Source organism: Thamnophis sirtalis, unplaced genomic scaffold (assembly GCF_051295495.1).
Source record: "Thamnophis sirtalis isolate CommonGarterSnake01/CBP01778 unplaced genomic scaffold, rThaSir2_p1.2 scaffold_1, whole genome shotgun sequence".
Classification (NCBI taxonomy): Eukaryota; Metazoa; Chordata; class Lepidosauria; order Squamata; family Natricidae; genus Thamnophis; species Thamnophis sirtalis.
The window spans coordinates 94,316,769-94,326,151 of record NW_028261381.1 but is presented as its reverse complement, the minus strand read 5'-3'; positions in this window follow the sequence as shown (position 1 = coordinate 94,326,151).

Below are 9,383 nucleotides of genomic sequence, written 5' to 3'. Positions count from 1 at the left end.
CAGAATAACGGTTGGAAGGGATCTTGGAGGTCTTCTAGTCCAACCCTTTGTTCAGACAGGAAACCTATACCTTTCCAGATAAATGGTTGCCCAATCTCTTCTTTAAAACTTCCTGTGTTGGAGCATTCACAACTTCTGGAGGCAAGCTGTTCCACTGATTAATTGTTCTCACTGTCAGGGAATTTCTCCTTAGTTCTAGGTTGCTTCTCTTCTTGATTAATTTCCATCTTGTCCTGCCTTCAGGTACTTTGAATAATAGAATTGAAATACACAATCCACTTTAAGGCCAAAGAAAACTTGTCTGATGATCAGCAGCAAGGACAGATGGCAACTATTGATATTTAATTTAAAACTCTGCAATCATTGAGAGAAAGGGGTATCCCAATTTGATTCTTCACTTCCGTATTGTTGCTATTAGTATTTATGATTATTTTTCTGAAAATATCATTATGTTAGGTAGATAGATTGACAAAAAGATTGAATGGCCTTTCACTGTTTATAGGTATTATGTCTGCAAGGCTCATATATGCAAAAAAAAAAGTTATATACAACACAAAAGATTAGAGCATAGCATTCATTCTCAGGATTTATTGGGCAAAATATTATAAGCAATGTCTTTTTAAAAAATTCTTAGTATAAAAAAGATAGAAGAACATTGAGTTGACTTTTCAACCAGCAACTAAGTGGAATTCAGCTAATGCATACAAGCAAATCTACAGTTCTCTTCTTCCTGTCTCAATATTCAAAGATTACATAAAGATTATTTTATGACCCATCTCTACTACAGTTAATCTTTAAATCTTAAAAATAAACCCTTTGCCAGTAATTGTCCTGTTTCTGGTAACATGGTAAACAGTTCTGACTCTGTACATTCTGTCATAGAGATCTTAAGGGTAATCATGAATTTATGTAAAAAGGAACATCCATTACAACATGTAACAGACTTAATGTACCAATTCACAGGAGGCTATTCAGTTCTGAGCTGAGGTATATCTCTCTCTGCCAGAAAACATGATGTTAAAACTCATCAAGGAGAAGACTATCTTAGGCAGCAAACAAAAAGTATTAGTCAGTTAGCTGGAGTAAAAGATTCTTGTTTCTGATTCCCATCATAAGTGGCAAGGGATAATGCTTCAAACATTCTGAAGATCAGAGACAAGGACACTTTTTCTGTGAAATAATAGAAAATAATTTTAGCTCGGGTTTTATATTTTGGCAGTGGTTTTCTCCCTAAGCTTGTTTCAATTTAGTTTCTGAACATTTGCTTAACCAGACTAGTTAACCTCATCAGTAGGACAAGAAAATCCTGCTGAGGATGTTACGTAATGGAACGTTCAGAAACTAAATTGAAACAAGCTTGGAGAGCAAACCACTGCCAAAACACTTTTTCAGTCTCAATACATAGACCTCAAACCTGAACAGATGTGTTCATAGTCTCATTCAATTCTATTTTTCCCAAGATGATGCATATCTATCCTATAAAGTCAAGAAGGCAACAGATCTACCCAAAAATGTTTTTGAATATTTGTTTATGAAATTTATTTGCCATCCATCTTGTATCCAATTCTGGGTGGCTTGTGGCAGAAGATGGAGGCAGAGGCCCATACAAGCCAAAAAGAGACAGCTCAGATTCCAAGCATAAGAAAGAGTTAGATACACTTCATAGTCCTTAGCTATGACCTGGTCCTGAACCACCAGACAACTTTTAATAATAGTATTCTATAAGCCTCACAATTTACTCACATTTTAAAAAAGGCAGACTGGGAGGGGGAGGAATGCTGGTTCATTCCTGGCTCCTTTCCAGTATAGATTAAGGCTATATTGACATGTCCCAGTCCTTGGGGATATGGAGAGAGGGTTCAGTTAAGTGTATAGAGAGGTTTTGGATTGACATCTCCCTTAGTTTCTTCATTCTTTTTCAGGACAAGTTTATGGATCTTAACAAGGACCCAGGTGGCTTGGCTGTTAGCTAAGGACAATCCATGAAAATTTGAATCACTTTGATCATAGCACACAGACCTCATGAAAAATCAGACTAGCTGACCAGCAGGGTATGTGGGAAAGAAATCAGCTACCAGATGCCAAGATGCTAAAGAATTCTTATTTCTGGTTATTCCGACCATCCTGCTGCAGTTATTCAAATGAGCAGCATTTTTTTTTTATTTAGCAAGCGTTGATAAGACTTTTTCAAATTGCACGCAAACACTAGGCCCCACTGATGGTAGCCATTACTAGCTCCATAGGCCATGAACATTTTTATTGGCTTCACGTTACCTATATCACATTGCAAATCAAACCAGGATTTGGAGCTGGACTCATACCTCTTGATGGATACATTAGCTTACAAAAAGTGCAACACAAAACCAGCATGTATAAACTAGCTGTACATCCTTACATTATCTGGTTTCTCACACAACAGTGTCAAACTGCTTTATGACTCTGAGGAGGGCAGGATCATAGCTTCTAAATACCAAACATATATTTTAATAGGCAGTTTTAGAATACTGTATTTATCACTTAAAGAGGCAATAAACTATGTCAGGGGTGTCAAACTGACATGCCCCCTCCAGCTCTGCAAAGGGAAAAGACGTCACAATACATCATGTGACAGCAACATGACACCACAAGTTTGAAACCCATAAACTATGTACTTACTCTTTGAATATAAGTCCTCGCAATTCCTTGAACTTCAGTTCTTAAGAGGGGTAGACCCGGGTTCTTGGTTTTTTCCTTCTCCTTTTTCATAGCTGGCTTATTTTAAAGTGATTATGGAAGTTAAACAGAATGTCAGTGTACAAAATAAGTCAATACAATAGGAAAATCACTAATGTTGACTGTAGCAAACGACCAGTTCCTTTATATTTTACAAGTCTGAGCATCTTTCATAGAATTTTAAAAAAGGCTTAATGAAAATTGACCACCAGATGGCAGCAAACACAAGTGGATTGCAATACCTGTACAGTACTATTTTGACAATCTATATTTGAACATAGTTTTAAAAGATATCTCCAATTCTGTAGTCATGTTTTTAATCTTTTTAAAAAGATTGGAATGGAATGATGTGGTCGAGGTTAAGCATTTCTTCATAAGACACTTCTCAGAATATTTCTTTGATGTTCTTTAGAGGGAGGATGCCCTCAAGTCTGTGTCAATTCCTAGATTCCACCTGGTCAATTCCTTGCAGTTTTTTGGGGAACGGTTTTTCAGAAGCAATTTACTATTGCCTGCTTCATTGGGCTGAAAGAGAGTGGCTGGCCCAAAGTCATGAAGCTGGCTTTGTGTCTAAAGTGGGATTAGCTTCACAGGCTTCCTGTTACTCGCCAGGTGCTTTAATCACTTACAGGGGATGGTTTGTTAATGTTCATTTAGTGGCGTAAATCCAGTCATATTTAAGGACTGGAAATCAATGGGTTTTTTAAAAACAGAAATAACTAACTTGTCTCACTGATTTCAGCAAGGATTTCCGCAAATACTCAATGAGGAAGGTAAGGATTGAATCATATTGTTATAAGCTACTGTATATAGCTCATCCATGGTGACAAGAAGGGCATCTGGCCATTAAAAACACTCTGCTAGCGCCATTCAATTGCCCAGACTCCACCCCGCAAGAGGTTATGGGGTTGTTAAATGATTATGATATAGCTTATCCATCTCACATGATGTGATTCTGGGTAAAAGCCAACAGGTCATTAAAAACAATTTGAAAAAGCATACAAAAATTAAAGGTAAAGGTAAAGGTTCCCCTCGCACATATGTGCTAGTTGTTCCTGACTCTTGGGGGCAGTGCTCATTTCCATTTCAAAACCTAAAAGCCAGCGTTATCCAAACACGTCTCCGTAGTCATGTGGCCGGCATGACTAAACGCCGAAGGCGCACAGAACGCTGTTACCTTCCCACCAAAGGTGGTTCCTATTCTTCTACTTGCATTTTTTACATGCTTTCGAACTGCTAGTTTGGCAGAAGCTGGGACAAGTAACGGGAGCTCACTCCATTACGCGGCACTAGGGATTCGAACCGCTGAACTGCTGACCTTTCAGATCAACCAGCTCAGCGTCTTAGCCACTGAGCCACCATGTCAAAAAGTACAAAACTTAATATTATGAAAAGGCTAAGAGAGGGCATCAGATTATGAACAATGGGGCTACCTCGTTAGATTTCCATCTCCTTGGGACCCCCAGGTCTGATGAAACAACCAGATTTTAAGGGAGTTATGGAAAGTCAGCAGAGATAGGACCACTCTCATCTGGGGGGACAAGGCGGAGATGTTCCAGAGGGTGGGTGCCAAAGCAGACAAGCCTTGTCTCCTGTTTCCCATCAGATGGAGCTCCTTAGCAGATAGGATTCATGGCAGGCCTCTCCTGCTGGACCTAATGGGACAGGCAAACATAATTTCTTTCATTTTTATTTTATTTCTCAAACAAAAAATTACAAATCTGAACAGACAAAATAAGAAAATCATAATGTAACAGGAACAATAGGCAATCTGGTGCACTTACACACATTTCTTTAGTGTTAGGTCCACAGAAGTTAAGTTAGAATTAAAACCGTGAATGTTGATGGCGGAGACAACTGAATCAGATAAGATATTGCAGATTTTGACAATTCTGTTGCAAAAATTGATTTTTTTTAACAATCAAGAGATTTATATTAATCTCTTGGTTGTAATTAAGTTTAGTTACTTCTTAATTAAGTCAACTTACTTCTTAATTAAGTTAAATTAAGTCTTAATTAATCGTTCACCCCTGCTACATTACAATTAAATTAAACAATCATTTACAGGTTAAGCATTACTATGTACAATTTTGAGTGCTGTACCTAAATCTGACTGAAAGTGTCGCAATTCTGAACTATCCAAACCAAGAATTTCAACCTTAGTAGCGTAAGGTATTCTATTATGGACAGAAGAATGCAAAGTTTTTCTTGCAAAGTACTTCTGAACTCATTCAATTGTATTAATGTTCGATATGAAGTAAAGATTGCAGACAATTGAACAATGTTCTAGGAGAATACAGGTGGAGCCATAGTCCCTCAAATAACCCAGCCTCAGCTGTGAAGGCTTTAAAGGTCAAAAACAGCACTGCAGACCCAGAAGCACACTGGCAATCAATAGCAATAGCAATAAGTACTTAGACTTATATACCACTTCATAGTGCTTTTACAGCCCTCTCTAAGTGGTTTACAGAGTCAACATATTGCCCCCAAGAATCTTGCTCCTCATTTTAGCAACCTTGGAAGGATGGAAGGCTGAATCAACCATGAATTGGTCAGGATTGAAATCCTAGTAGCAAGCAGTGAGTTAGCCTGCAATACTGCATTTTAACCACTATGCCACCACAACTTTTTTGATGAAGCATGTGAAGCAGAAGAGTCACATGTATCATTTAATCACTGCCTGCACCAGCACCTTCTGCACTAGCTGAATCATCTGGATACTCTTCAAGGACAAGCCCATGTGGAGGAGATTACAGTAATCAATTGTGGAGATGACCAAGGCATGAGTGACCATGAACAGAGCCTCCTGGTCCGGGAATGGGTACGAATGGTACACAACATGCAAAGGTCCTCCCAGCATCACCACTACCTCTCTTTGAGCAGGATTCATGAATCTAGGAGGACCCAAAGTTATTCTCCAGAACTCTTTGGGGCAGTGCCCCCCTATTCATTACCAAAGATGACAGAGTCTCAGCATTGGCGGGCCCCCAAACTCAAAGCCATCCAGTCTTGCCTGGGCTCAGTTGGCACACTGGAGTGCATTTTAATAAATCCCCTGCATTCAAAATGCTTTTTTAAAAAAGTAGATGTGAAAAGGTCAGGGAGAAAGACTAAATAAAGAAGAAATTTCTTGACTGTGAGAACGATTAATCAATGGGACGGCTTGCCTTCAGAAGTTGTGGCTGCTCCCTCACTAGTGGTTTTTAAGAAGAGACTGGATAGCTGCTTGTCTGAAATGGTATAGGGTTACCTGCTTGATCAGGGGGGCTGGACTAAAAAACCTCCAAGGTTTCTTCCAACTCTGTTATTCTGCATTCTGTAAAGTCCACTTAACTTTTATCCCACATTCCACACTCTTTTATTGCTTCCCCGATTTCCCAAGATTGTAATGTTAACAAAAACACCACCATAATTATGGGTTAGGATTAGGATATTGTATGGGTGGCATGAAGATGTTAGTCCTGAAGCCCAAACTCTCCTAACCACATGTTCTGCACACCACCATAATATATAACTTTGGTGCTAATTTTAGTAAAATAAAATTTTACTTTACTAATTTTATTTATTTTACTGTATTGATAAAATAAAATTGCTACTCTGCATTTTTCTTAACATGTCCAAATAGGACTGAAAGGGCTGCTTTGGTGCTTAGAATAGAATAGAGTTGGAAGGGACCTTGGAGCCTAGGCAGAAAACTCTACACCACTTCAGACAAATTGTTATCCAACATCTTCTTAAAAACTTCCAGTGTTGGAGCATTCACAACTTCTGGAGGCAACTTGTTCCATTGATTAATTGTTCTAACTGTCAGGATTTTTCTCCTTAATTCTGAATTGCTTCTCTCCTTGATTCCTGGAGTCTGGGGAAGGCTCTGATGAGAGCTCTGTGTTGGAGGCAGAGAGGGGGCCCGGGCCATCTGACAATTATCAGCTGCTTTCGGAGTCAGATATCAGTGGGACAGAAGAGCAACTGGATCCTGTTCCCAATGTGCGCATGTTCAGAGCTGCTAGGAGCTAAGGAACAAGGACTGACTTGGGGGTCAAACTGAACTCCCAATTAGGCATGAATTTATGAAGACTACTGATTCCATATATTGCTTCTAAAGGATGATTCCTGCTTTGGTTCATGCATCTGCTTTCAGCTGAAGTCTGGTTGAATTCCAACATTGCCTCCAACCTTTGGACAGCCCTAGGTTTTAATCAGAAGACTGAGATCCAACTAGGATTTGATTGAATTACAGACTTTTGATCTGAAGTTTCTTTTGTTTCATCACTGTAATTGACGCTATCATGAATAATATTGACAGTATTGTTTATTCATTTGATTAATGTCTTTGGCTTATTTGCTGGACCATAGGACAGTGGTGGAAACTACTGTTTTGTAAAACCAATCTAATAGTAAACTGATATTTGGCATATCACAGTGCCACCAGCAATCTTCCTGAGGCCCTCTTGCTGAAGCTGATTATCCCATAGGAAAGGCTAGAAGTCCTCAAATAGGACAAGAACAATTATTTCACTTCTTAAATGTGTGGAATGGAATGTGTGCATATAAAAGGTAACAGTATCTGTGGAATAACTACAGATAAACTACAGATAATGGCATTTATGGACCAAGAATGCTGTGGCCTTCAAGCTGCTCATCCCTCCTTCTACTGTCAGTTTATTCCAAATGGAATAAAGTTGTCGATTTCCAGCTGACACCAAATAATTAGTCAGTAACTGTCATGCTCCTGTCGGACTCTGACTCTGAGATGGAAGACAAATAGCTGACAGAGCAGAAGAGTGGCTCCGTTGGCTGTGGAGGAAACTGGGGAAGGACAAAATCAGGCTGGGCAGAGCAGGGAAGAGATAGAAGCAGGAAGAGGGGGTTCAGGTGAAGACCAAGGCCCACCCTCTCCTCCTCCTAGGGCACGCAGGGAAGAACGCAGAAGAGAGCAAAGAGGATTGTGTGGCTTATGAGGAAAGAAAGGGCCCTGATTCCCTTCACAAGGCACACCTGGGATGGAATTTAAAGTAGAGGCAGTTGGGAGGGGAGTTTGTCAGGAACAAATGCTGAATTCATCTAGTGCTGAGAGTTGTAGCCTGCTTTCCTGGCATTCCTCCTGACTGTTTATTGTCCTGCTTCTGTGTGCTTATCTTGCCTTGTTGAAATTATTCACTTCTTGGGCTCATTACCATGCCCTGCTGGAGTGATTGATTGCAGTCATTCTGTTTACAGCATTTGGACTGGTGTATCTGCAAACAGAAGCCGCGGCAGATTTGTGGGAGAGTTTTTTTCTCCAAGCCAGAGAGTAACGGGACTTTGGGGGCAAAGTTGGATCCAATAAAGGAACTCATACTGGTTCTCTGGCTGTGTTGTCTTTGAGCTACACCCCAGGTCATCACAGTAACTTTCCTATGCTTGTAAAAGTAAATTGGCATTGGAGACACATGTGATAATTTTTACTGATTTGCAAAGTTCCAACACAGCAGACTTCAGTGGGTCATGTCTGGAAACACCCTACTGCAAATTCTTCATAAATAACAGGATATAAATGCTTTTAAAAACACTCCAATTCAATAAAAAACCTTTCAGCCTTGCAGACTATTTAAAAGGTCCTTTGCTTCATTTGTAAAATATACATATTTAAATCTGTACACAGTAAGAATACAAAATAACATTTTATATAAGTTACATAGCTAAAATCTAAGCCCTTAGGCTTTAAAAAAATTACAAAAACACACATATACAATCAACATCCTCCTTTCCCGCCATATACAATCAACTATACAAAGCTTTCTGCTTTATCTGTAAACTTACAATAGCCTTGGTATAAAATATCCCTACAAACACGAATATACAAAATAGTGTACAGTTCATATCTGCTGTGCAAAGACAGCAAAATTTGACTAAAAAAATCAAACAGGCAAACCTGTGTCCTTATACCCACATATACATGTTTAATAGGCACAAAGATGAAAGACCTTGGGAAGAGAGGGGAAAGTTTGATGATGGCGATATCTGTGATATTTACCAATAAATTTTTATACTTGAAAAAAAAATCAAGGAAAATAGGGGGAAAGGGCTGGTGGATGAAAGACACCAAAATATCTTCACGTGAAAAGTATATTGTCAATAATTTATCCCCGGTGACACAGCAGTTTGGCATGGTAGTCAAGTCACTAAGTTAGTTTCTCCAACTTGGTCCAGTCTAGAAATGTTGGATTCCTCTCCTTATTGTTCTTAGCCAACTTGGCCAACACCTCTAGAAGGCACATGCCCACCTACACACACACACGCACACACACACACACACAAAAACTTCCTTACAAGGAAAATTGTTAATCAGCCCAATCCTTTGGTGAAATAACAGTCTCTACTGTTATTTGTAACGCAACCTGTAATTGAGATTTTTTTTTCTTATGCTGTATCCATATAGACTTAAAAAAACAAATAGATTTTTACATAAGAACACTGGATGATTAGACAAAACCTAACAGAGTATAACAGCTAAGGCTTCACATCTTGGATAGCTTTAGCATATGGCATGCAGAAGTCGGGTAGATGAATGGTGACCATTGCATTTTCCGCATGAAATGCATGGATGTGGAAAGGCATTACCTCTTCAATCAAATAGCCCTTATGTACAACCCCTCAATGTCCTCTTTTTTTTCATAAAGAAAAGGTCT